The 27,567-nt window shown below is 39.9% G+C and overlaps 1 protein-coding gene across 2 annotated transcripts in view; it reads left to right on the top strand.

Annotated features, from left to right (window-relative positions):
* adarb1b (adenosine deaminase RNA specific B1b) overlaps positions 1-27,567 on the top strand; it is a 104,032-nt gene that overhangs the window by 27,889 nt on the left and 48,576 nt on the right. For both annotated transcript variants that reach the window (XM_026295892.2, XM_026295891.2), the window contains exon 2: positions 8,447-8,506. The gene's annotated coding sequence lies outside the window, so the exon portion shown is untranslated. The remainder of the gene's footprint in view (positions 1-8,446; positions 8,507-27,567) is intronic.

Genomic DNA, 27,567 nt, shown 5'->3' with positions numbered 1-27,567 from the left:
GTGTTATTTAGGGTTTTGCAACTGTTACAGCGCCATCATGTGGGCATGTAGAAGATTGCAGTTTAATTGCAGTACAATTCTGATATAGTTGGTGCCTGACAATGTGGCACATGCTCCAGCTTCTGAAGTGATCCATATGTATTGCAAGCGGCAATAACAGCATGCTTTCAGCAGTCACACGCAATTTCCTCAAATGCACATTCTAGTTCACTTTGGCGTTTATGCTAGCAATGAAGCTCTTAGGATGGCAGTTTCAGTATTTTGGTCTACTGCTTTGGGCCAGATTGAAATATTTATTGGGTGGCCATGAAATTTTGTACAAGACATTCATAGTCACCAAAGAATTACTTCTACCTAGCTTTCCAATATATATATATTTTTTTATTTAGAGCCACCAGCAGAAAATAACTTTTTACTTCTATCTGCTAAAATATCTTAACAATCATTAGATGGACTGCCATGAAATGTTAGATTCTCTGTTTTGAGTTAAATGTCTCTACCATGTTGGATTGATCATTATGAAATTTGGTAGAATTCATGTCACCTTAACCATGCATTTAACGTTTAACTGTTTAGCGTTTGTCTAGAGCCAATACCAAATCAAACTTTCTGCCTGCAGACTCTGTAGTGAACATCGAGGTAAAACCACAGCACATACCCAACCACTGATATACTCCCATTTTTAGAAAACTTTATGGACCCCTTTACATTTTGCACATTGTATTGTGTTTATTCTAGATTTAATTTTAGAGTCAAAAATTAAAATCCCTCATTTACAAAAGCATTTACATGCTTAATGCAGGCCTTATTTACAGTGGTAATGCAATAAAAGGATTTATTATTGTTCAGCTGTACTTTTGATTAGTGGTCCTAAATATTGTTTGTCTTATATTTCTTTTTTTTTTTTTTTGCATCTTTTAGTAGTGGATCAGCTGAAACTGAGCCTGCTGTAGCTCCCTGTGGGGCTTGGGCTGAGATGTTTCTTTTGCTGTCTCTTGCAATGACAAGAAGCACAAAGCTATCAACAGAGGTGTCAAAGGAGTCAAAAGTTTATTTATTTATTTATTCGAGCAAGCAAGAAAAATAGATGGGTTGGGGAAAAACAGGATGTGAGTAGACAGACAGGAGCAAGAAGTGGGATAGGCACTGCAGAGCTAACAGGCAATGTCTTTAAAAACATGCATTAGTGATTATAATCCCTCATTTACTAAGGTTCAGGGTAGGGCTGCTCGATTATGGAAAAAAATCATAATCACGATTATTTTGGTCATTATTGAAATCAAGATTATTTTACTCGATTACTCATTGACTTTAGAAACATGCTGCAAAATAAATTATTTAAAAAATCATATAAAATATATTCAAATGTATAAATAGTATAAAAAATAAAGGCAAATAAGATCAACAGTGTAGTGCACTTCCACGATTATTAAAAATAAGTAATAAAGTACAAATATCAGGTGAAATAATCAATAAACTAGACAAAAATAAGCTTGGTCACGTATGTGCCTTAACAAACTAATTGATGACTGTATAGTGAAGGACGTTGTGGGGGTTGTTCGTTGTTCTTTCTTTTTTATTAGTTGATCATATGTCTGTGTTTAAATTTTAGATGGTTAAAAACATTTGTGGTGTTACCAAACGGTGCCGACACCACCACGTAGCAAATCATGCACATAATATATTTTTGATCCAAACTGTTCCCAAACGACGGAATCGTTTCTACCTCTTTAGTTGACCAAAGACTTCTGTGGCTGCTCTCTCTCCTCCATCTTCACTCGCGCTGATTTTTAAATCCCTCCAGATACCACATACACGACTTGTTTCCCAGACAGCATAGGCTGAGAGAGTCTGGGCTTCCGGAGGGGCGAAAGTGCGCATGCGCGTCATTAAGAAGGCAGGTCAAAATAACTGGAAAAAGAGAATAACTGTTTTTATACACTAGTATCTCACTAGATGATTTTTAAATTTTCACCAATTTTAAAAACGTGGGAGATTATAGACATAAGAACAGTTGCAACCAGTTTTAACATAATCCTGTGAACACACTCACATGATCAAATATAACTTCAGAAGATGTCTTGCATAAGACATTATAAAAGCATTTGTGTTGTTACCATAATTCTTCAAGCTGCTCTTGTTTTGTTGGGTTGGGTTGTGTTGTGTTTCTGTTTGCTACCATGTACGTGACATCTGGTTAGTAATGCTTGCTTTTCGTTGGCTAGTGGGATATTCCATAACATATTTGATATTTCCAATTTTGGGGAGACGCAAACTCCATTAGGAGCCATAAAATTATCGTTTTGACACACTTGAGCATTATTTAGACAAATAATTGGTTGGGAAAAACGTTTAATCGATTGTTGGGGGTTGTAAATTGGACCCTAAATCGGCAATAAATTATTTAGTGTATAGCTAGTCTTCGGGTTGTGTCAGGAAGGGCATCCAACGTAAAATTTAAGCCAAATCAAACATGCAAATCACAAATATGACTTCCATACCGGATCAGTCGCAGCCTGGGTTAACAACGACTGCCACTGGTGCTGTTGACAGTGGAAATTAGACTACTGTTGGTCGAAGAAGGAGAGGAGGAAGGCGTGTTCATAGGCAAAGAGAGAAGAGGAAGGACAGGAGTGTAGGACTTAGAGTAGGGACTTTGAATGTAGGGACTTTGTCAGGGAAAACTAGAGAGTTGGCTGATATGATGGAGAGAAGAAAGGTGGATATCTTGTGTGTTCAGGAGACCAGGTGGAAAGGTAGCAAGGCCTATAGATTAGGAGCAGGGTTCAAGCTGTTTTATCATGGTGTGGATGGAAAGTTAGGAGTTATCCTGAAGGAGGATTTTGTTAGGAATGTTCTGAAGGTGAAGAGGGTGTCAGATAGGGTGATGAGTCTGAAGCTGGAAGTTGAAGGTGTGATGTTGAATGTTGTCAGGGGTTATGCCCCACAGGTAGGATGTGAGTTAGAAGAGAAGGAGAAATTCTGGAGGGAGATGGATGAGGTGATTCAGGGTATCCCTAGTGGTGATTGGGGCAGACTTCAACGGACATGTTGGTGAGGGAAACAGAGGTGACGAGGAAGTGATGGGTAAGTTTGGTATGCAGGACAGGAATGCAGAAGGACAGATGGTGGTAAACTTCTCAAAAAAGATGGAAATGGCTGTAGTGAACACATTTTTCCAGAAAAGGGAGGAGCATAGGGTGACATATAAGAGTGGAGGCAGGAGCACACAAGTTCATTACATCTTGTGCAGACGTTTCAACCTGAAAGAGATCAGTGACTGCAAAGTAGTGGCTGAGGAGAGTGTAGCCAGACAGCATAGGATGGTGGTGTGTAGGATGACTCTGGTGGTGAGGAAGATGAAGAGGACAAGGGCAGAGCAGAGGACCAAGTGGTGGAAGTTGAAAAAGGAAGAGTGTTGTGTGGCTTTCAGGGAGGAGCTGAAACAGGCTCTGGGAGGTCAGGAGGTTCTTCCAGATGACTGGGCAGCTACAGCTAAAGTGATCAGGGAGACAGGTAGGAGGGTACTTGGTGTGTCATCTGGAAAGAGGAAAGCAGATAAGGAGACTTGGTGGTGGAATGAGGAAGCTCAGGAGTGTTTTAAGAGTAAAAGGTTAGCTAAGAAGAAGTGGGACACTGGGGAAAATGTCAGAGAGCACAAAGTAGAAGAGGTGACTGTTGTGGAGCAGGAAGTAGCAAAGATCAGTAAGGATGAAGTGAGGAAGGCGTTGAAGAGGATGAAGAGTGGAAAGGCAGTTGGTCCTGACAACATACCTGTGGAGGTATGGAAGTGTTTAGGAGAAGTGGCAGTAGAGTTTTTGACTGGGCTACTTAACAAGATCTTGGAGAGTGAGAGGATGCCTGAGGAAAGTGTACTGGTGCCCATCTTTAAGAACAAGCGAGACGTGCAGAGTTGTGGAAACTACAGGGGAATAAAGCTGATGAGTCACACAATGAAGTTATGGGAAAGAGTAGTGGAGGCTAGGCTGAGGTCAGAAGTGAGCATTTCTGAGCAGCAGTATGGTTTCATGCCAAGAAAGAGAACCACAGATACAATATTTGCTTTGAGAATGCTGATGGAGAAGTAGGAGAAGGCCAGAAGGAGCTGCATTGTGTCTTTGTAGATTTGGAAAAAGCGTATGACAGGGTGCCGAGAGAGGAGCTGTGGTTTTGTATGAGGAAGTCTGGAGTGGCAGAGAAGTATGTTCGAGTGGTGCAGGACATGTATGAGAGCTGTAAGACAGTGGTGAGGTGTGCTGTAGGGGTGACAGAGGAGTTCAAGGTGGAGGTGGGACTGCACCAAGGATCGGCTTTGAGCCCCTTCTTGTTTGCTGTGGTGATGGACAGGCTGACAGATGAGGTTAGACAGGAATCTCCGTGGACCATGATGTTTACAGATGACATTGTCATCTGTAGTGAGAGCAGGGAGCAGGTGAAGGAAAATCTAGAGAGGTGGAGGTTTGCTCTGGAAAGGAGAGGAATGAAGGTTAGCCTCAGTAAAACAGAGTACATGTGTGTAAATGAGAGGGACTCAAGTAGAACAGTGAGGTTACATGGAGTAGAGGTGAAGAAGGTGGAGGATTTTAAGTACCTAGGGTCAACGGTCCAGAGCAACAGTGAAGAGACATGAGCAAGCAGGTTGGAACGGGTGGAGGAAAGTGTCAGGTGTGATGTGTGACAAAAGAGTGTCAGCAAGAATGAAAGGAAAGGTGGACAAGACAGTGGTGAGACCAGCAATGTTGTCTGGTTTAGAGACAGTGGCACTGAGAAAAAGACAGGAGGCAGAGCTGGAGGTAGCAGAGCTGAAGATGTTGATGTTCTCTCTGGGAGTGACGAGGATGGATAGGATCAGGAATGAGGACATCAGAGGGACAGGTCATGTTAGATGTTTTGGAGAAAAAGCCAGGGAAGCCAGATTGAGATGGTTTGGACATGTTCAGAGGAGGGACAGTGAATACATTGGTAAAAGGATACTGAGGTTAGAACTGCCAGGAAGGAGGCCTAGAGGAAGACCAAAGAGGAGTTTCATGGATGTAGTGAAGGAGGACATGAGGATAGTTGGTGTGGGTGAGGAGGATACAGAGGATAGGGTTAAATGGAGGCAGATGATTCGCTGTGGCGACCCCTGAAGGGAGCAGCCGAAAGGAAAAGAAGAAGAAGAAGATGAAGCTAGTCTTCGACTAATTCAGAATGATTGATAGTAAACTACTAATTGTTACCTTGGAAAAGTGACCAGGGACTTGCTGTTTTTGGGCTTGTGCTCAATTTATTCCCCAAAAATACCTTTGCACTGGCGTTTTGTGTAAGTGAACTAGTCATTCTCTCTTCCCTTGCACACTTCCCAGGGATGCAGCATCCATCCTCATCCCTGACTTCAGTTTTCAAAAGTGAAGGCTTTTTAGCAGCCAACAGGCTCAAAAAGTCAGGCAGTCAGCCTGTCAGTTTCACCTGCAATAATATGCAAAGCGAGTTCTAAGATAAGGTCAGTAGCTTAGATCCTTCAGAATATTGATGAAGTTTGTCAAACAGGTTTATCAAATATCTTGTCATAGATCAAAGTCAGTAGCATCTTTCAGATATTTCAACAAAGACCAAACAGGAGCAGAGAAATAATATATACAGTCAAATACCTGTGAATAATCACTGTCATTAGCATTGACAAGTCATTGAAAGTGGGTAATATAAAATTGTGCATATTATTTATAGCCAAAATAAAAGCTGTTGTTTGTCTACTTTGTGTACTACTGTAACTCAATAACAATGTCTGTTCTGGAAGGGTTCTAATTTTCTTTAAGGGTGACACTGGGGTGTTTTAACTTGTTTATCCAGAATGCAGCATGTTTTAAAGGAGCAATACTGATTGAGAAGGAATACCTTGAATAGCCCTGCGAACACACATAAAAGTGCTTTTTCATACCTCATATGATTCTCTGTGACTTTAAGACTTTATAACTTAAATGAATGTTGGCTGTATGAATGAAGGAGCGCGTCTTTATCTACTTAGTTAATAATTTTGGTCAATGTGCAACATTTAGGAAAGTACTAATCAGGTTTTATCTTATTGAGACTAGGTTTGTTTTATTTTCTTAACTCACAAAAGGAGCAAAACGTGCTTAACCACAATCTGAACTGAGGATGCAGGTTCTTTGAAGATGTTTTATAAAACAATTAATGCAGTAATACAAAACAAGTCTTTTCTCACTCGCTGGAAACAGGGTTAATTTTACTGTGTTGAAAGTTTGGGTTAGCTTAGAGCAGGTTCGATTGACAGCAGGTGGCATTTGAAAACTCCTTTTTTGTCTTCAGAGTTCATAACAAACTGCAAGAATCTACATGATGCACAAAGCTTATTTAAGAATCAGCAACCACTGTTAAACTGCTTACCAGTTGTTGTCTAATTTATCATGATTGATATCTGCCACTGTGTTTGGCTGCTCATGTGGAAGGGCAGTGGTTGTTAAGAATGCAGAGTCCGTGCAAAAACCGCTGAATCAGGAGCTGTTTTCAATAAGGTTTGCAGCTGCTGTAGATTTTTAACAGACTTAGCATTGTGGTGAAAATGACTGTCAAGATGAAGCACAGAATGCAGAGTCTTTGCTACTGCTTAGGGGGAAGCAAGAGTCATTTCTGGGATGCACGTTATCCCCATCCATTTGGGCTAAGTAGTGCTTCATGACACATGATGATATTGTAACAAGATTTCACTTCGTTATAGCATTGTGTGCTTATACACATCTTCTAGATCAAGAACCACCAACCTTCAACCTCTGCTGTCTCTATGTGATTAGCCATCACATGTTTTTTCTTCCTTTGTACTTTAAAGTGAAGGAGGTAAGACAGAATCCCCAGGCTACATGGTAGTGGTGGGTAAATGCTCTTAAAATCAAATCGATGCATTCACTGCTGCTGTGTTTGCAGTAGCATACACTTGTGCCTTTAGAGACTAGGCAGCTTAAGTAGTAGTGTGCCCTGTCTTCCTCCTCTTCTGTTGCATTACTTGGTCACAAGACACAAGAGGCACAACACACAAGGTGAGTCATAGCAACTCCCAGTCGGCTTACATAAGAAATTGTACACTATATTAAGAAAACGCAACCAAAGCTCTTGGATGTTTAGTGTATAGATGTTTGAGTTTCATTGCTGACTTCTTGTTATTCCTAACTTTGCTGCATTTAGCTCACAGTGAGCCACAATGGGCTTGTGAGTGTTAACAGCTTACATGTGTTAGTGTGAAGGTGAAGAGTTGCAGTTTTACTTGCATTTTGCACATGTGGCCTGTAAAAATATGTAAATTGAGTCTCCTTTAGAAGGTGACTCCAACTGTAGTGCACTCTGGTGAATGCCTTGAATACAGATGATGGACTTTACACGCATACACACACACACAAACAGGATATTAAGGATATTAGACGATGTGGTAGACATAGGGTGTCTTTTTTCCAACCAAGCTGCCCATATGCCCATGCTAGATACCATATGGTCTTCAACACCCAACCCGCAGGCCTTTTATTTTTTTTATTTTTATTTTTGTTAAACAAACATACCAACTCTTTGGGTGTTGAATTTCTTTGTAACAGTATAAGGTGTAAGTTTAAGCTTAGAGAATCTTATTTGTTTGGGTAACATCATGATGTTTTACATTTTGTCACAGGTGTCCAAGTAAATAGAGAGATAATATAGACATAATCATTAATTGTTCTTGTATATTACCTGCTTCTGGTGCAACCCACACCTTTGGAATTCTCTGCCGCTGTTGAAGGCTGACTTGGTCGGCCAAACAAGTAACTTGATTATAATTTATTTAGAAGCCTGCCGCTCAGGTTCAGCCCATGCTACACCTTGCCAGTGTCACCTCCTGTTTTTGTTTCCAAGATATCTATCTGTCCTTGTGTTGGTTACAGTGGAGTCACAGTCACAAATGTGACTGGACAATGGAACAGCATCTGCTCTCTTGTCCCATGCCTGAGTGGACATCTTGGCTGTTTGCTGCCACTTCATCTTAAATGCTGTTGTGTTGTGGTATTGCTGGGGTTGGTGCTGCCTGGAGTGGGGTCAGAACAGTGGTGGTGAGTGTTTTCATTTGCTGTGGTGGTCTGTGATGTCCCACTGAGTGCCTGCAGAGACTCCTGGCCTTGTATCTTTTCAATATGACTTCACATTCTATTTGTGGAGTCTCCCCAAAAAAGTTATTTAATTTCATTGTACTAGATGAATGATAGAATTTCAACTGGGTACAGAGGATTTTATTATTACATCAAATTGATTAATGAATTAAAATTTCATTAATTAATGGGAGCCGATGTGGAGGAAGAAATCCAGGCATCTCAAATATTTATATTTATCTTTGAACTTTATATAGAGAATTACTTAGTGACCTCATACTGATGTAGTCAAAAATAGAAACATGATAGATATAGGGTATTAATGCTCTACTTTTTTCCTACAGGAGTCGTGTGTGGACTGCAAAGGACTGGCACATAAAACAGCTTGACTCCTCAGTAGAACGGTGAGTTCACTACAGTGATAACTCAGGCTTCTAGCTTGTACTCTTATGCAGTGTGAATAACTAGGTGCAGCTGGACTTAGATGTCCAGCATTTCAAACAAATTCAATTTCTGTGAGAAAGATTGAACAAGAGAGAAGAATAGATTTCATAAAAAAAAGATGCTGAAGGTGTTTTGATGGGTGACATTATCAAGTTGTCCTCTTTCATCAGTAGAATAGTCTCTGATAGCTGAGACAGATCCAGCAGTACAGTCTGCATGCTGTTGGAGCATGCTGACTATCTGACTTTTTCAAACCTGGAGAGCGAGAGAGAGTTCACAACCAAGAAGGTTCATGTTCAGTACAAGTTCATAAACAGTAGCGCACCAGATGCCAACTCACGTCACTAGTAGCCTTCCCTTTACATTGCAATGGATGTGTGCAGCTCTTTATTCTGCGTTTGTTCTCTGAGCTCTTGGAGAACTACCACTCTCGGCTTCAGTATGGCTATTTTTAGAATGGCTCAAATATCAGGGGATTCACGACTCTTCCTCCATCCCTTGTTTCTTTGCCTGTCTACTCCATTAACACCCAATTTGACTGAATTGCAAATCACAGTGTAAGGATGATTAGGTATAATGGAGGGATATGTGGTAATGTCCAGGGCATACAGTATACATACGCATGTTCCCTTCTCCCACTATGTTCTGGTGACTCACTCACACAAGATGATGATCAGTGTCCTGTACAGTGTGACCTGTCTTCTGTGCTCCTGAGAAAATAACCCTTATGGTATCATCATAGTGATGTAATCTAGGTTATCTCATTTTGGGCTTCAGATTTTCACATTTTAACTGGAAGCATTAGTGGCAAATTGTGATTATAGTTTTTTTTTTTTTTTTTTTTTTAAACCAATGTTTGTTAAACATTTTAGGCAGCCTGGAGAGCCAAGTACAGTTCAGACACAGGTGGTATTGACAAAAGGAGACATTTACCCCCCTTCTTGCTGAGTGATAGGGTCAGGACTGTCAGGTAGAAAAGGAGGGCTGCCTTGAGAAGACTCTCATCACTGCAGGTTGCTACATGTAGGGCTCTATCCAGTGGCACTCAGATGATGGCACCACGCTGTCTACATGAGGACTTTTAAAAAAATTTCCTCCAGTGTAAAGGCCAAGAAAAGAGATAGAAATGCATAAATCATTATAAGCTCTGCCTGTTTATGTATCATGCTGGCGCACTTCATTGTTTAACCGCAGACTGAACCATAGCATTATGTTCTGTCAACCCTAACACGCAACACATATTTGGAATTTGCTGACGTAAGCGCATATTTGTTTGCTTGTGTTAGAAAAGTGCAAAACAGGTGTTCGCGTGTGTCCTTGTGAGCCAAACCTGCTGTTTATTTCCATTATTTGTAATGCTGAAATGTTAGCCAAAGTCCTGTTCTGTGATTATGGAAGTGGGATTTCTGTAGCCTGTTTGTTTGTGGCATCATGCCCTCCTGTTTGTCTTGGGAGACCCTGCCAGGGGCATATAGCCCTGGTCAACATACCTCCTAGGATCATTCAGGCACTCAAACCCCTCCACCATGATAAGGTGGTGGTTCAGGGAGGGGCACATATACTATATATACTATATTTGGTCATATAGTTGAAACTATGAGTTGTGTCTTCTTTGTTGCTGGACAATCTAAATCATGTTTTGAGTTTATCACTTCATTTCCCTCTGTCTGAAGATATGCGCATTGACTAAAATTTAAAACTTTTAAAATATGGCACCAAAGAAATCAGCAGTTATGGACATTCAGCGTTTTCTAAAATGTCCAGTTTGAACAACAATAGGCCAGCAGCAGCCGACACAATGTGAAAACACTGACAAGCAAACAACCAGGAGCAGCTCCGGACCGGCCCCGCACTAATTTGATGCACTGTGTTCCGTGGCACTGTTCTGTTACTGTAGGCACAACAGACAGTGTGTACTGACGTCAGGTCCAAAAAAAAAAAACAAAAAAGAGTCCCCAGCACAAATGTTAAACTCTGCCTACTGTGTGTCAGTAATATCTGTTTTTGATTGCAAACCTAACCCACATTAGTGAAGCACCATTAACACTGCTTTTCACATTGTGCAGGAGCCTTTTCAGTAGCAGATCCATGAAATGATTAAAGTAATTTGCATTTCAGTATCAAATCATAGAACCCCTTGCTTTATAACTTCTTTTTTAATATCTGCAATTTATGTCCCACACCAGGTGTTTTTCACTCAATGTAGCCATAAAGGAGACAACCATGTAGTCAGTTAGCCCATTTTTCTAGCATAATATTTTGGGCAAATGGCACCAAGTATACCAAATTACCACTCAGCAATTGTTGTTTGTATATGTGTGTATGTATATGTATGATATTAAGGAAGCCTTAAAAATATAATAATTCTAAGACAATTTCTGGTGATATAAGAAGTGTCTTTATTCCATATTTTCCATTATGATTAATGGAAATGTATTCATTTTACTGTAGAGATAGTGGCAATCTTGGAAAGTGTAACAAATTTAAAAATCAATGTGTTATATCTGTGTTCAAATCTGATTGATTGACTTAGAGAAAAAGTGTGTTTTATGATGCATATTGCAGCAATTCGGCACTAAGGGTACTAAGGAACCATAATTCATCCATGATCTCTGTGTCACAGCCACTGCTGCTGCTCCATATACAGACTATGATGATAAGTGCACCAAATCAGTGATCCAAGCCATCTAAGGCAGTATTTTTGCCTTAGGTCTCTCTCTCCCTTTCATCATACAGTTTGAAAACCTCTGTCCAGCACCAGTCCCAAAGGGTCTGTGACTCTTCTATCATTGGCTAACTGTACCAGATGGCCAGCTGTTATTAGGTGGCCAAATTACAATCTGAAACCAAGTATGGTCTCTGTTTGACAGCTAGTAAATGAAGTGTATCAACTCTGTAACCTTACCCCCAAGAGTCCAGTCACAGCAAGCAAGTTGGGAAGAGTCTAATATAAAAATCATCATCAGCATACATTAAAATAAATGTTGCATTATATGCTGATAGATTTACATTATTGTATTTTGGCATATTTCACTGCTGATGCTCTAATGGCATATAATCTGTATAAGCCAGTAGTGGTTCACAACACTGCATCACAAGCATTTACTGTACATGTGAAGAGTCCATCTGCAGAGTACCAGTGTTCTTTCACATGCGACGCCCACGCTCTGTTAATGTTTCTGACTTTTTCTTAAAGCTCTTTTTTACCCTTGCTAGTTGACACAAAAAAGTACCCATCCCTTGGACCAGTTAAGAGACAGATGGATCTGATATCAGAGTTCAGATTTGTGTAGGTACTTGGAAGTGGAAGCGGTGGCCAGATGTGAAAACAATGTAGTCATTGAGGCAACTCTGCTGTCACTGATAGTGTAGAGTCAAACCAGCAGTCAGTCTGGTTACTGTCTCAATGACATCTCAATGACATTTAGCACAAACAAAAGAGGACACTGGGTGGACCTGGAACAGTGAATACATTTTTAGTTGGTGGCAGAGTTGTGTTTTTGTATCTTTAATGGGACATTAGTTCTTAGTACTTCTTAGGTAAATGATGACCCTTGGTGTTGTTTTTTTAGTGCTGACACACTGTGTACATAGTCATTGGATGATTATATGCTTGTGATATTTTGATTATGTGTGAAGTATTGGGTCCATTAGAGTCTGACTGATGTTGAGTTTCTGATGCCCTTTTTTTTGGGGGGGGGGTATAAAACAACCAGTATTCAACAGACTTGCAGAACATAACTAATATTTTCTGCGATGACCTGTCCAGGGTGTACCCCTGCCTTTCATCCAAAGAGAGCTGGGATAGGCTCCAGGAGATCCCTGTGACCCTGGTCAGAATAAACGGGTTTAGATAATGAATGAATGAACTACATTTTTTTTTTCATAGCATCCCTAATATTTCATTAAACAGCAATTTTCCCTTCATACTCCAGCTGAACAACTGTAATAAAGCACTGCAGCCACTTGTATTTCCCTGCATAGTGGTGTATGACGCTGGTTATATGCAGAGTTTCTGAAACCATAACTGCAGCAAAAGCTGGAATTGATTAGTTTAGCAACAAGGAATTGATTAGTTTGTTTATGCTCTAATGTACTATGCTACAAAATGCAAACTTAACATGCCTGACTAACTAGCTTACTGTGTAATGTCATACTCACAATGGCAGAATGTGCACAAGTACCTAACTCCTTGGGATTACCACGGGGTTTCCAGTAGATTAGATAGGTAGTTGCTTTGACACACATCCAGTGTGTTGGGCCTGCTCTCGAATGTATTAATCCAAATTTAGAGTAACATTAATGGCTGTCCTGCTCTTTGTTCGATTTGGGGAGGTTTGGACTCTAGCAGCCCAATCACAACTTGAGAGCACTGATAGAATTGCATAAGCAAAGTAATTCACTTTTCCCTCACAATCAAGGCCTTAAAACATGCTGTAGGAAAATAGAGCAGTCAAGTCAAATCCAACCCGTTCAGTGTTTTGTTTTGAAAAAATGGATGGTTCAGAAAGATGTTTTCTGGTGGACAACCTAAATAGTGCACACATCATTCTAAACTACCTCAAACATATGTTTGGCATTACAGTGCATGTGCTGATACTTATATGTGTATATTAGTATGTAAGTATGAGCTAATTTTAAACCACCACATGCTGATTTATCAGTGGTGCATCAATGGTTTACATTGTGTATATATGTTGTCATATCTGTAATATCATTTACTTTCTATATTAAAACAAAAAAAATCAACAAAACAAATTTGGCAGTGTTCAATATATTAGTAACATATTGTAACATACATGGTCTTTTGTTTATCTTTTATACACTAGGCTTGACCATCTCTAAATTCCAAGGATAAACACACTAATATATAACCATATCCTGCCATTCACCACAATGTACTGTTGCCAGTTAACACCATGTTGACAAAATGATTACCTCAGATCAGCCCATGTGACACAAACGGGCACACAGATAAAACATTGCAGCTCCAATTACAGAAGCAGCTGACAGTATTAAAAATCGATCACTCATGTATGCGTTGCTCATCTGTTGTTCTTGTATTATTGCCTAGAGACAATTTAAACTAAGGACAAAAGACTCTCCTGTGTTAGCCACACAGAACACAAAGATCTATGTTCACCGAGCTGCGCTGAAATTCAGATATGATCGATGCTCAACAACAAACAGCTTCTCAACTAACACAGACATCACAACAGGTTGAGGACTATTGTATAACCTTATTGAACAGAGCTTTGTGGTCAGCTCATAGCGTACAGACTGGCATCATGTTTAGTCTGGATAGATACTGAAAAACAAAATTAATAAACTATTCGCATTTAGTGATTGCCTCCACTTGACACTGAAATGTAATATATCCAGTAGACAAAACATAAAAAGGGACAATCACACTGGACTTGCATGTTACTTAAAATAATTTGCCAAATCGACAGAGTTTAGCCAAATATCAGTGGATAACTACATAGTTGTCACTGTGGTATTAGTCAATCGTTCCTTGTAGGTTGCTTGTGATTCTAAAAATGTGCCTGTTGTTAAATTAACAATTTAGCACATTGGACTGCTTTTAGCCCTACTAATCAGTCATCATAGCAGATAATACATAGTAATAAGAATCAGATTTTGGTCTAAATAAATTTCCTTCACTGTATTACTTTGCCACCATTACCTAAACTGCCTTGAAGCCTTGCAGGAGAGAAAGGCTGTGATTTGATCTTCTTCACCTTGATCAGATTACACACTGGAGTTAGTATAATTACAGCTGTCGCTGATTAATGGGCAAGCTATAATTAGCATTGTGGATATAGGGAGCGTGCCTGTGATGAAGAAACAATGGTTGTTCATTCGTTGAGGTGTGTGTGTGACTCATGACTATACATTCTTACATTCATGTGTGTGTAAATAATTGTGTTTGACAGTGAAACAGAAAAAGATGTTGAACTGGTTTTAAGGTAAGGCTTAAAATTAATAATACTCACCGCATTATCAGATAAGATCGTCAGTCTGTGTGTATTCAGACAGTAGTGAACCTCAGAGAGAGTGGTGTAAAGCAGAAGCAGGTTCAGGACACTGATATGTTATTCTTTTATTAATTTTCCTCCAAGCAGTGGGAAATACACAGACATGGCCTGAGCTTCCATCAATGTGCAGTAACGTCATGGTTAGTCTTACTAACCTGTCAGGTGACTGAATCAGTGGTAACCTATTAGCGTCAGCTATGTACATGGATTGTGCTGTCTTTTGCATAACTTTGGACTGTTATCTCAAATACACTACTACAAGAAGAGGATCACAGCAGCTGCCATGGTTCATTCTGATGTAACCTAGCTAACATTAGCGTTGGGCTAATATATACATAACATTTATGTTGCTTAATGTTACACATTTCAGGAAAATAACAAACCCATCCCAAACAAAACCAAACCAATAATTACTGGTCCAGCAGGAATACGTCCTCCGTTCCGTCACTTTTTAGCCCATTTTGTTCTCTCAGTTGTTGCCATTGTTAAAGAACGACATCTATAGTAATTCTGGTTTTAGTTTTTATATCCAACTCCTTTTTAGCTGCAGCTTTCTAAAATAAAAATTCAAAAATTTCTTACAGTCTGTTTGTGAATGAAAGCTGCTGTTGGTGCCTTCTCTGCTATAGCTTGGTTAATTCTTTTTTGTAAAGTGATACAAAAATGAGTACAGGGTAGTGAGTATTATGTGGTTAATTAGTGTTATGACATATAGCCTGGGACAGTTCTACACTTTAGCATGTGTGTTTCACTATGTAAATGGAGATTTTCCAACCAAACTCTTCTTTTTGTATTTTCTGTCACTGTTGTTACTGTTTTTTCTGTCTGTAACCTGGTCACATTATGGTAAACATATTCCAGATACCTCTGTAGACCTTATTACAGGACAGCCTCCAACCTTAATCATCACAGAGCAGAATGGCAAATACCGTGATTTACCACTTACGATCCCCTGAAATATAAATCCTGTCTAAATTGGACTTTAGGATGCATCTTGTGACCATGGATAACAACAGATTTTGAGATTTCCACTTCACACTTCAGTGGATCACTGAATACCTGCACCTCAATGAGTGAGCAGTCAGTACAAACAACAAAGATGGATCACATGGAGCTATTCACAGAGTAGCAGAGGGAGGGGTGAAAAGGAGCGATAAGAGATTGAGCTGCAGGATTTCAAATATTAATAGAGATGGAGTGTATATCAGACATTGTGCATGCATGGGCTGTTTGTGTGCACTCCAGGTTTTCAGCACGATAAGCATCTCACAGTGACCATGCAGCAAACCATTCAGTGAGTGAGCAGGGGTATCCAAGCAAAATGGAACAGTAGGCAAATGGACAGAAGGGCTAAGATAGACTACTCAGATACTCCAGCTACCATGTTGACAGGGCACTAGTGGCAAACCCTACCGCATCTCTCAACTTTTCTACTGACTGTGGTTTTAAGAAGCTTTTAGAGTGCATACATTTAATGCTGCAAGTTTGCAATTATTTCATTTGATTTGATTCGAGAACCTAGAATCTACTCCAGCCAATGTTTGTGCTAGCAAAAGCATAGATATTTTCAATTAATATTTTTTATTTTTGTGTGTTTTTTTTTACGTTTTTTATTTTTATTTTTTTCAAATTCAATTCATTCATCTTTCAAAAACAGCATAATGCTTTAAATGAAATAGTGTCCAGCATTTTAAGCATTATGCTCAGTGTGGTTGTTTTCACCTTCCTTTTTTGTTGGTTAAGAATAATGAACAAATTCAAATGAAAACCCAGTTTTACCCCAGATTTCTGCACCTTAGATTTAGGTTGGCAGGGAAAACCCTAAACTAACACCATGGCAGATTGCTCTCCATGGGTGATGCTGAAACATACAGGGCCTTAAACCACATGATTCACTGTCCCCCTCATGGTACAGGAGCTCTCACCAACACTTAATTCAGTAATTTGTTGTGAAAACAGATTTCCATTGCAGTGAGTTTACTGTGGTCGATTTTTATTTTATTTTTTATCCACCCTGATTGCTAGGTTTTAATGTTATTTTTTTTTAAAAAAGAGAATCTAACCAATCTGACTCGATTGGATAAAAACAAATAAACACACATCACAGCTATGGCAATCTTAAAAAAATACCATCTGCAGTCATTTATAAATAATTATTTGTTGTTATTTTATCAGTCTGTGTTGGGAGCACTACAAGTGTTCGCTTGCATGTGTATTTTATTGGCTCCATTGACTGAATGTTTGTGATCTGTAGTGATGCTGTTTTGTCCCTGCGGCTCTTTCGACATGACTGCGTCATGGCATGAATTTGCTGTCACATTTTTCTGGAATGATCTCCATTATATAAGAACTGAAATAAGTGGAATGAATAGCCATGACAAAACAACATACTGCTAGACACCGACAGCACACACAGCCGCACACATATTTCCAAATGCTCCAGGTGGTTGGCTGGCACCGTAGTGAGAGCCATGCTGCTCAGACAAGACTGTTACCAATATGTCAAGGTTTTTATAGCAAAGTTCATTATTTTGGGATTAATGGGGATAACAGAGTCAGTGAGCTTAGTGGAAATAAAAGCCTGAGCAGTTATTTTGTTATATTCTAGAAATATTTGTATTGTGGCATATTACATCATTACCATTGCAACAGATGCTTTGTTTTTCCTTACAATGGTCATTTGGGCTGAGATGACTAAAATATGTACTGCAGTTAAAAGGGCGTCGACATATCAGTGTCCACAGAGCATGGCATTTTTTTGAAAGTACCACCATGCTGGTGTTAAGCTTCATGCTGTTCATCCATTCTGCCATAGCGAGGTTTCTTCAAGCCTGTGAAGTTCGCTGATAAAATTAGCACAGCAAATTAGCACTGATGAGTCACTCATTATCAGCTTTGTGTGTGTTGGCAGGAGGTGGGTTGTTGTGGGTTGCTTTGCTTGTTCAGGTCTCCTATTTGCAGGAGTGCAAATGCTGTAAACAAATAAAGTATATACATGTGAAATTTTCATCATGAACAGAAGGTTTGTGGTCATGATTATTTTTCACAGCTTTCAACATCTAGTTGGACATTAAACTGTGTGTTTGCTGCACTTGTCAAACTGCTGCAAAGCAAAATCAGGATGTTAAGAAAAACCTATTGACTTTTACTGGAGACGCATTTTCTAAAGTGCTGCCAAGATTTTTCTCTCTGAATTAAGAAAATATATCCAGCTTTACTGTTATGTTTTCCAGTAGTGTTTTGTATTGTGTCCATGGAGAGGAATGTTTGGTGCTGTTGCACAAAGGTTTAACTGGGATTTGGGCAGCCTCTGTTTATCCCCAATATGACCAAATATATGCAGATCCAGTTTTCAAACAACAGCAGCACTTTAGAGGCATTCTGCACCCACAGATTATCCCTGAAGTAGAGGTAAATGCTGCAGAACAACTATTTTGTTACTGGAAGCTGCTCTGCTCACTTTGCTGGCTGTGGTTATCATTAATTGAAACTGCCTCCTGCAGTTTATTTGTTTGTGTCTCTCTGCACTCACAATGCTGCACAACGGGAAAATGTTCAGAGGTTTTTAACAGAGCACTATGGGGGAAGATTTGATAGCTACTGTATTTACCCTGAAGCTCAGTGGGTTACTATAAACAAGAACTCAGAATGCGTCAGGTTGGTATAGCTATTGCAGTGCATTAAAATGCCTCGATTGGTCCTCATATTGATATGGCTATCTATGACCTTCCCATACAGTATTGCTACTCACACCCAGATTTCATAGAAAAACGAGCGCACATATTATTATACTGAAGAACATTTTATTTTTGAACACAGACTTCCAAAAGATGATTTAGTAAAAGCAGAATGGCAGCGCATGCCATCTTTCCTTTTTTTGCCTCTTTAAAACACATATGCCGTATTACTTGTTGTGATGGAGTTAAATGCTATTTGGCTAAAGCCATTTGGGGGACTGCTCAATTGATATATAAAAAATGTAAGTGATAAAATGGCAAATAGACATGAATGTTGTGTGCAGAAAATGACAAACCTTTGCTGGAATGCGGTAGTGCACCTCTGAGCAGCTGGCATTGTTCACTGTTGGCTGATTTTTGATATAAACACAATTATTACACATATGTAAGGATGAAGTGGATCTTCTGTCTTCTCTGTGAGGGTTTTTGTGGATGGTTGTTTCAGTGGAGGGAGTCACTTCTCTAACACAGTGATGACTGCACTGTCTCTTGTTCTGTCCATTCTGCCCCCATTTTGGGATCTCCTCCAGGTCAGTGCTGGTGTGATTTTTATCTGTGCCTCATTACCTTGATGTCTCTTTAGTTGACAGAGTGGGTGGAAACAATCAGAACAGACCTATTTGGTATCAAATACGCACCCCCAAACGTTCTGTGGTTAGTCATAATCGATAAAGCAAAAGCTATGCTATGGCTGGGTGGTGTCACATGCCCTGGGGTGAGCAGTAACAAGACCAACAGTGACAAAAAAGAGCCTTGGCAGCGCATGACCTCATTGTCTGTTCATGTCAAAAACGCCGCTGCCAACAGTCTGCTAACTACAGTCTGTTTGTGTCTGCTTGTTTGTCCAACTGCCTACCTTTTAGATCTTATTTTGTCCCAATATGTCATTTCCTTTTAGCTCTGCTACAGCCCTCTCTGTCTCACACTGCAGTCTCACACAAGCACCATTTGTGTCTAGTGATTTGAACATTGTATCATGCTCCCTCTTTTGACCTGAGGATGTTTATGTTCAGTCATATCTTGATCAACCAGTCAAACATTTCAGCTTCATTGTTTCTCTGTCTTTTTAAAAATACATTTTTTAACTGTCATCATAGTAGTGACCCATTCCCATGTTAGGAAACTAGTTATATAAACGTGACCTTGAGCATTTTACTACAGCAGTGTCAGCCTGTGTTACACTACAGTATTGGGCGTACCTGTGGTGCAGCCTCTGTGGTCAGTTTTCATTCAGAATTTGTGAGTTTAGATTCCAAGTAAATAAATGTTTGCACACTAAACATACAGATAGGTAATGGTAGGGGAGTGTAGATTGACTGTAACCTCTGTAAGTGTGACTTCTTTTAATGTGTTGATTTGAGTGGCTTTGTGTGAATCTGACTGTTAAACAAAAATGTAACCCAGGAGGTCAAGGCTAGCTAGAAAAGTGTGTGTGTGCGTGCGTGTGTGTGTGTGTGTGTGTGTGTGTGCGCACGCATGTCAGGAGGAGAGAACAGAACATTCTGTCATTGAAGTCCGTCCGATAGCACATCTACCCATAATGCTTTGTAACACATCAGAGTGTGTCTCAGGGGGCTCCAAATTACCTCTCACATCTGCTGCTGCTCTTTGCCATTAATACTGCAACACCACACTCAGACACATACACATGAGCACCAAAAGCCAAGAGAGGGCATGTTTGAATTGATTAGACTGTCAAAAGTGATGATGTGCTTAAGCAGCAATGATGGAGGAAGTTTGTCTAATTGATTGTTCTGTCAATCCACTGAATCTGCCTTGCATTCAGATTGGCTTAAAATTGCTATTTCAGGGGAATCTATACTATAAGAAGCATAGGCATATGAAAACTGCAGAGATATATCGTATTGTTTCACTGTATAGAAACTCAGAAACACATAACTGCAGTACTGTAACATAATATGAGCTGCCTGGCCACTTGGCATTACACCTGGGCCAGGCAGTTCTGTTCAGGTGGTTTGCATTTTTTCTCTGAAGTTTTAATGTGCTGTTTCCTGTCTGTAGTGAAGCGTCCATGCCTGACACAACGAATTTGGTTAAATGGGGCGAATCTCCAGAGACACTTAATAAGGCTGAGCTTCTCCGTTGTACCTCTGATATAGCTTTTACTACATCTCTGCTATTGCAATTTGAAGATTTCAAAACTTTTTTTTTTTTTCTGTTGATATTGAACAGGTCCCACCGAGGAAAATGATGAATCATGTTTCGATGTTGATTGTGTGTCATTCATGAAAACAAATCGGTAAAAGCAGAAACGTTATGGTTGTTTCATATTCTTTTCAAAGAAGTTGAGCACTTGGCTCACAGTAGTAGGGCCCTTTTTCTTTAAGCTGCTTCTTTTTCCAGAGAAAAATATTGATCTCTCCCACATCTAAATATTATGACACACACACACACACACACACACACACACACACTTCTCCTTTGCTGCAACCTCCTACATGCAGTGTATTTGCAGTATTGTCTGAACTTAATAAGAAACTTTGCATGAAACATATTACACAAACTACCTTGTGTACTAGTTCACATCTACAATCAAAAACTTTGCAGCATTTCATTTTATGTGTCACATCTAAGTAAAGACATATCCACTGACATCAAGAACCTGTTACATTTTTATGAAATGTTGACCTTCAGGGAAAAAGATTCAGGTGCAGTATCAAACAGATGAGTCATGATGTGTCTGTGTTTGCTCAGTGACAGTGAGCAAATGAATGACTGCAGTCTATGTGTTTGTAACATCACTATCAGTCATGGAGATGTTTTCTCACTATCTCCAGCTGATAATCACTAGCTGAATTCACACTTCACCCAAGACATTGATATTAAAGGCACATTGTGGAGATTTTGACCAATAGGATTGCAAGTGAGTGATGTTTTTAAAAGTGGTTTTGTTTACATTTTATGCTGTGCAGTTAGAGATGAGAAACATGCAAAGATGTGCCTGTGAAAATCAAGAAAGAGGGCTATATAACCTGTCCAACATGATCACTTGCAATGTATGATTTAAAATATACAAGTATCCCTGTCAGTGGGCACTTTGGTCACTGAAGGTCTGGACTTTATGTGTTCTGATCATAATGTGTCTCTGCTTTCAAGTTCCATTCTTTCATATTTAACAAATAAAAGCAAAAGGTTCACAAAGGCTAGATAGCAGTCAATTGTTTTTTTCAGTTGGTTCACCTTCCTCTCTCTGTCGTAGAGCATCCCACAGCACCAGTTTCACATATTCATTTGCTGGTGCCATTTCCACTCTGCATAAACTCTCTGCCTTAATCTCCACTGTTTATCTACCCCTCATTCTGTTTCCCTCCATTGTATCTTAAATTTATGAAATGGACCTAACACCCTGAGTCAGCAGGTTGGTATTGCTTTGAATCATTAGTCATTTGTGCCTCTGTGTAGCTCTGCAACAAAGCAGACCACGGCATCTTTCACTTAGAAACACCACAGATTCTTTGAGAATTTTTCCACAGGTATAACATGCAGACAATAACAGAAACAAAAGGAATCATAAAGGACCATCACTGGCTAAATCAATTGGGATAAACTTCAAAACAAGAAGGAACAGTTAGATTTTAAAACCTGAATACTGTTTCTAAGCAATTTTGGTTTTTCAGAAGTGGCTATTAGGGATGCAGTGCTGCCTGAAATCTGTTACCAAACGAAAATAGTAACCCTTATGTAACCACGGCCTTTGCCTGCTGAAAGGAGATGCCAAATACAGAGCTGCAGCATAATGGCTTTAAATCTTACTCAGAGTGAAACAGCTAAATAAACTGAGTACAGATATTGGGAGTAAAAGGGTCTTTAATGTTGGCAGGGGTGTTTTTTTATTTATGAAAATAGCATCTTACTAGAGTCTAAGAATGAGGTTGACGTGTTGTTACATGAGGTGTGTTCCAAGAACTGATTTTCAGTTTGAATAATTTGGGTGCTTCCATAAATAGATATAGATGAATTTCTTTATTTTTCAGTGAAAGTTTACATTAGTACATCATGTATTTAGTCAGTGTTTCTGCAGCCGCTTGGTTTGATGGACTTTCTTTTTTTACCTCTTAATTTTTTTGCTCAGTCTTTGGAATAGCTAAAGTCTACAATAAGCCATACAGACAACAAATAGAAATTTCAACAAGCATGTAGACATAGAAAGCAGCCGATGAGGAAGTCAGACCAGCTTTGTTCACTGGTCCATAGTTGAGCAGGCCTGAGGCAGTCGTGGCCTGATGGGAATCCCAGAAAGATGTTCCACCATTTTATCTTATTGATACTGACTCACTTCCTGCAGCTCATGTGTGTTTTAAAGTGGGTGTAAGCTTCATCTTCTTTATAGATATCTTTGTCTTTCTTCTGACTTTTGCTTTTTATCAACTGAAGACTTCAATGAACCTGAGAGCTGCCCGGTGCAACCAGTCTTCTGTCAGCCGCAGAGACCAAGACATGTTTTAATCATTTTTGGCTTTTACACACAGCACTAAAAGGAAACAGCTATGTTTGCATTGGTGGGTGTCAGGCAGACTGAAGAAGACTTAGAGAAAGAGAGACAAAGAAACAAAGTGTAAAGCGAGGCAGTGGGGGAGTGGGGGTCTGGCAGAAGGACAGAGGCTCAGGCACCACAGATGCATCTGCCCATGCCTCACTTCCCGCTCTGTGGTTTCTGGCCTGGCATGTTGACACCAACAATAACACATCAGGAGGCTGTCACTTCATTTTATTTATAATCATATTGTTGCTTTCCCAAGATCACTCTGTCTGTCATTCTGGGTGTGATTGTTAATTTCTTGGTTCACACAAGGGTGTACTTCTTGAGAGGAGCAACCACAAACAAGCAGTGAGGCCTTGCCCAGGGATGCCTAAGGGGTTGTAATCCAGGGAAGGAAACTGTTTCTAAGTTGTTGGTGAATTGACTGCCCCACTCAAACTGCCTAGTAGCATTGCCACATTGCTATAGATCTCACTTCATTTACTCCCAAGCGTTTAAGATGGAAAACTGTTGAGACTTTATTAATATAAAATTGGGGGGTCGCAGCTCTCTTGTAACCCAGTCCCTTTCTAGGAAATCCACTAACAAGGATTTCTCCATTAGAGACAGCATGTGTGAAGCAGATACCTACCTGTCCAGGGTGTACCCCTGCCTTTCACCCAAACAGAGCCACGATATGCTCCAGCTGATCCCTGTGACCCTGGGGAGTTTTCAGGGATTACTTGATGAAGGACATGTTTGTAATAATAGATTATTTTCTAAGTTTTTGATTACATTTTTCCATTTGTGTTTTAAATCCACTATTATCCTACACAGCAGCCACTAGCCTTTTCCCATAGTTCTTCCAGTCTCACCTGGAAATCATAGACTTGTTTCACTGATTTCACACACAAACTAAAATATGTCATACTAAGAGGTGAAATTCATGAAAGAGGCTATAAAATGTCTTTAGATCATTGATTTCAATTATCTCAAGTGTGTATTTGTGTGTATGCTCATGCTGTTGCTGGTACTCCAAGAACAGTTTGTGCTGCTGGCTTCCCGCTGATAGTTCTCATTTTACCAGGTGTAAGATTTAGCCTACTTTACTCTGTACTCTGATTTGATGTTGTGTCAACTCACACATGCATAATGTGAGACACACAAATGTCAGCACAACGTATCATGGCCTACTTTTTAAGTACCACTCTTGAAATCCTATCTGTGACCACTGAATAGAAGCAGTGTGGGAAAGCCTGAGCCACCATTGTACAAGAGAAGGGCAGAAAGAAAAGGAGGCTGGAAAAGCTCTGTGGGCTGGATTTAGACTCCATCTTGGAAGTGGTTAATTAGCTTGAGTTCTACATTCCTATACAATGAGATTGAATCCAGCGTCGGGGTCAAAAAAACATGTCTGCATAGGGAAACGTACATAAACACACAAACACACATTTACACATTCCACCATAATTGCAGTCAGGCTAATTTTGAAATATTTTGTCCCTATGCCGCAGCACAAAAGGGTAGTACTGGATGCCTGCTCTGAGCGGTAGCAATGCAGATGTTACCTGGTGGCCTTACACTTTCCTGTGTGTGTTTGTGTGTTTGTGTGTGTGTGTGTGTGTGTGTGTGTGTGTGTGTGTGTGTGTGTGTGTGTGTGTGTGTGTGTGTGTGTGTGTGTGTGTTTGTGTTTGTGAACCAGCTGCGATGGCCAGCTACCACGATGCCAAAGCCTTGGCAGCTCCCCAGATGGTTGACCCAGATAGAACCACCAAGAGAAGAGAGGGCACACACACACACACACACACACACACACATGCACTCTCTTTGATGCACACACGCACACACACAAATGTACACCTGTGTGGGCACCCTTCACACAGACATGCTTGCATAGTCCCACCGGAGCAGGTGAGGGAGGAAAGGGAGAGTTTTTATGGCCTATTTTAGTCATGACCTTAAACTCTCATGGTGAAGCAAAGTTGAATCACTCTGTGACTCTACACAGCAGTAACTGGAAGATATGAGTGTATTATGAGTTTTTATTCTTGCAACAGTTTGTGTATTGCATAAAAAGTATGAAATCACTATTGCCAAAAGCACTTATTTTCAACCCTGGAAATACTGTACCTTCTGGGCTGTGTGGTTGTTAGCACTGGTAGCTCACAGCAAAAAGGTGCCAGGTTCGAATCCAGTGTGGCCCAGGGCACTTTTGTATGGAGTGTGCGTGTTCTTCCCATGTCTGTGTGGGTTTTCTCTGGGTAACGGTGGATGCTCGGTCAAATCATAACAGTAACCTGTTTTCCAGACAACTGGCCTCTTGTGGTTGTGCAGATAATTAACGTCTCTAAGTGATGATGTTATAGTAGTAGAATAATTGAGGTTGATGATCAGTTTGTTCCCCTTTATTAATTTTGATCACGCAGACTTTTTAAAATCATCACCAGAGGAATTTTCATTGCCTCAATTTAACTAAACTTTAAAGCCGCACATATCAGTAATAAAAGCAAAACATCCGATGACTAAGTGCCATGTAGTAGCAACAAAGCAACAGAAAATTACCACCCGGCTCTGAGGTTCCCCTCCATTTTTTTGTGTTTTTTTTTTTTCCCCCCATTGTTTTGGTTTACCAGCCGGCAGCTCCACTTTGATCAACCTCATTTTCTGCAGCAGCAGGAAGCTGCTTTCAGTCAAATAGTTCACACGCTGCCTGTTGTAACAACAGCTTTGAATGCAGCTTTGACCATGGGGATGTGAGATCAGAAGGTGTGTGTACAGGATCTTTTAGGAGTTATCACAGTAATCCATTCATGACAGCAGTGTCAGCTTTGTGCTTTAGGTAAGAATTTTAATTAAAAACAGACTGGCAGTTGTACCAAAGGCCAAGCAAAGTCTGCCACAGTCCCTAACACTCACCTGTCATGACAAGCCCACAGTTTGTAACCGATGACCTCACAGTGCCTTTCAACTGAGGATTAAAAGCCCCTTTTCAACTGTGGGTGACCATGCCTGCTCAACTTCCTGTTTCTTTCTGTATTCAGTATGTTTTTCTGCAGTCACATATGTGTCTGTTTGGGTGTGTATTTGTGAGTGTGTGAGTGCAGTCATTATCTTCAATGTCACCCCGCATTGCAGTGCAGTAAAAACCTTTTGCGCGTGTGTGTGTGTGTGTGTTATATAGTCAATCCAGCAGTTTCAGGACAGTCTTCCATAGGCTTATAGTTCACTATTGGATAGTACATTGGAGCTGATGAAAGATATATTGTTTTAATTTTTTTCTAATAGCTGTACAATAGTATAGCAATAGTGTGGTCATTTTTGCCTTTAATGTCCTGTCCGTCTGTTTCCCTCTTTATGTTCTTGTTTCTGTCTCACTCAACATAATTTTAGTCTTTTCCTTGATAATTAAATGCCCCCTTTTTTTTTTTTTCACATCTATGAACAGATCAGTTTTTTCCTTATGACCTCAATCCCTCCTCCATAACACAGGAAATGGAGGGTTGTGCCATCCACAAGGGCATGCAGCAGGGTAGAAAGACAAATTGGCTCCAAAAAGAAACTCATTCGTCATAGGCAAAAATGCTGACGTCTCTGTTACTGTTGTAACATACGGTATCAGAAACGGGGAAAACTATTAAAAGTGAGGATAAATGTATTCAGCATTATAGGAGCTAGGATAGAAATTATGTAGTAGATAGTGAGCAACAAAATGATGTGAGTACAGTATGCTCGTGCATACGATAAGTATCAGGTTGACATTGACATGTAGGATTCAGCAGATACTGCACTTGAGAGTTCAGCACACTGGGGCCATATAAATGGCTCACCTGAATAACAATAATAATAATCTCACCTGAATACCATATGACAAGGGTAAGTTACACAACTTTTAGTTTCTGGTAAAGTTAATGATGATGCAATGATTTAAGACAACTAATAACCTTCATTCGATTATATAGTTTTTATCCTAAGTAACTTAATATTTTTGGGAAGATGATGAAGTGTATTGTTTTACTTCAATACTTCAGCTCAACACAAGAATATACAAATGTTCCACGAAAAACAGCCAGTACCACTAACCTTTTTACTGCCTAAAGCAGTGCCATCCTCTAGAGCACATAAGATGCAAGACTTTACAGTCCCAGACCCAAGCAAGTGTCAGTGGTCCCTTAAAACAAGACTGACACTCACTGCACAACAGACTTAGTTCATTTATTTGGAAGTGATGAAAGAATTTAGTTTCTTTACTCTTGTAAAACACAAAAGGTTTAATATTTTTGTTGTAGATCAAGATTTACCAATTAAGATTTTGTTTTATTAATTTGAAGTTGACCAAATTTAGTGTGTTCACTATTTATTGAGAATTGTTCTGGATTAGTGCCATGTAAATTTCTGCTGAAAATTCAGGCACTGTCAGAACAGTCCTAGGGCATCAGTTCTAGGAACCACCCCACTGAGGAACGCACCCATGAATTAGACCTTCAGGGTCTTTTTTCGGTTTATATACACATTACCAGACGGTAGGTTGAAGTAACGTAAGCTGGCTGGTGGCTGGTACGGTGACATCACTTCTGCACAACATTCAATGAAAATTTTCGCGTGACAGTTTGAGATCCATCAATATCACCCTAAATTCTCTCTGTCATGTACTGTAGGCAGCCAGGCCTTCAGTTTAGGTGAGTTATGTGAGCTTTTTCTGTCGAAAGCTGTTGTAAACTACCAAAATGAACTTTTACCTTGAACTTGCTGATGCTGCTTTGGCTTAA

This window comes from Mastacembelus armatus, chromosome 21, assembly GCF_900324485.2.
Source record: "Mastacembelus armatus chromosome 21, fMasArm1.2, whole genome shotgun sequence".
NCBI lineage: Eukaryota > Metazoa > Chordata > Actinopteri > Synbranchiformes > Mastacembelidae > Mastacembelus > Mastacembelus armatus.
The sequence above is the reverse complement of the archived record's forward strand: the minus strand, read 5'-3'. Positions and strand labels throughout refer to the sequence as shown.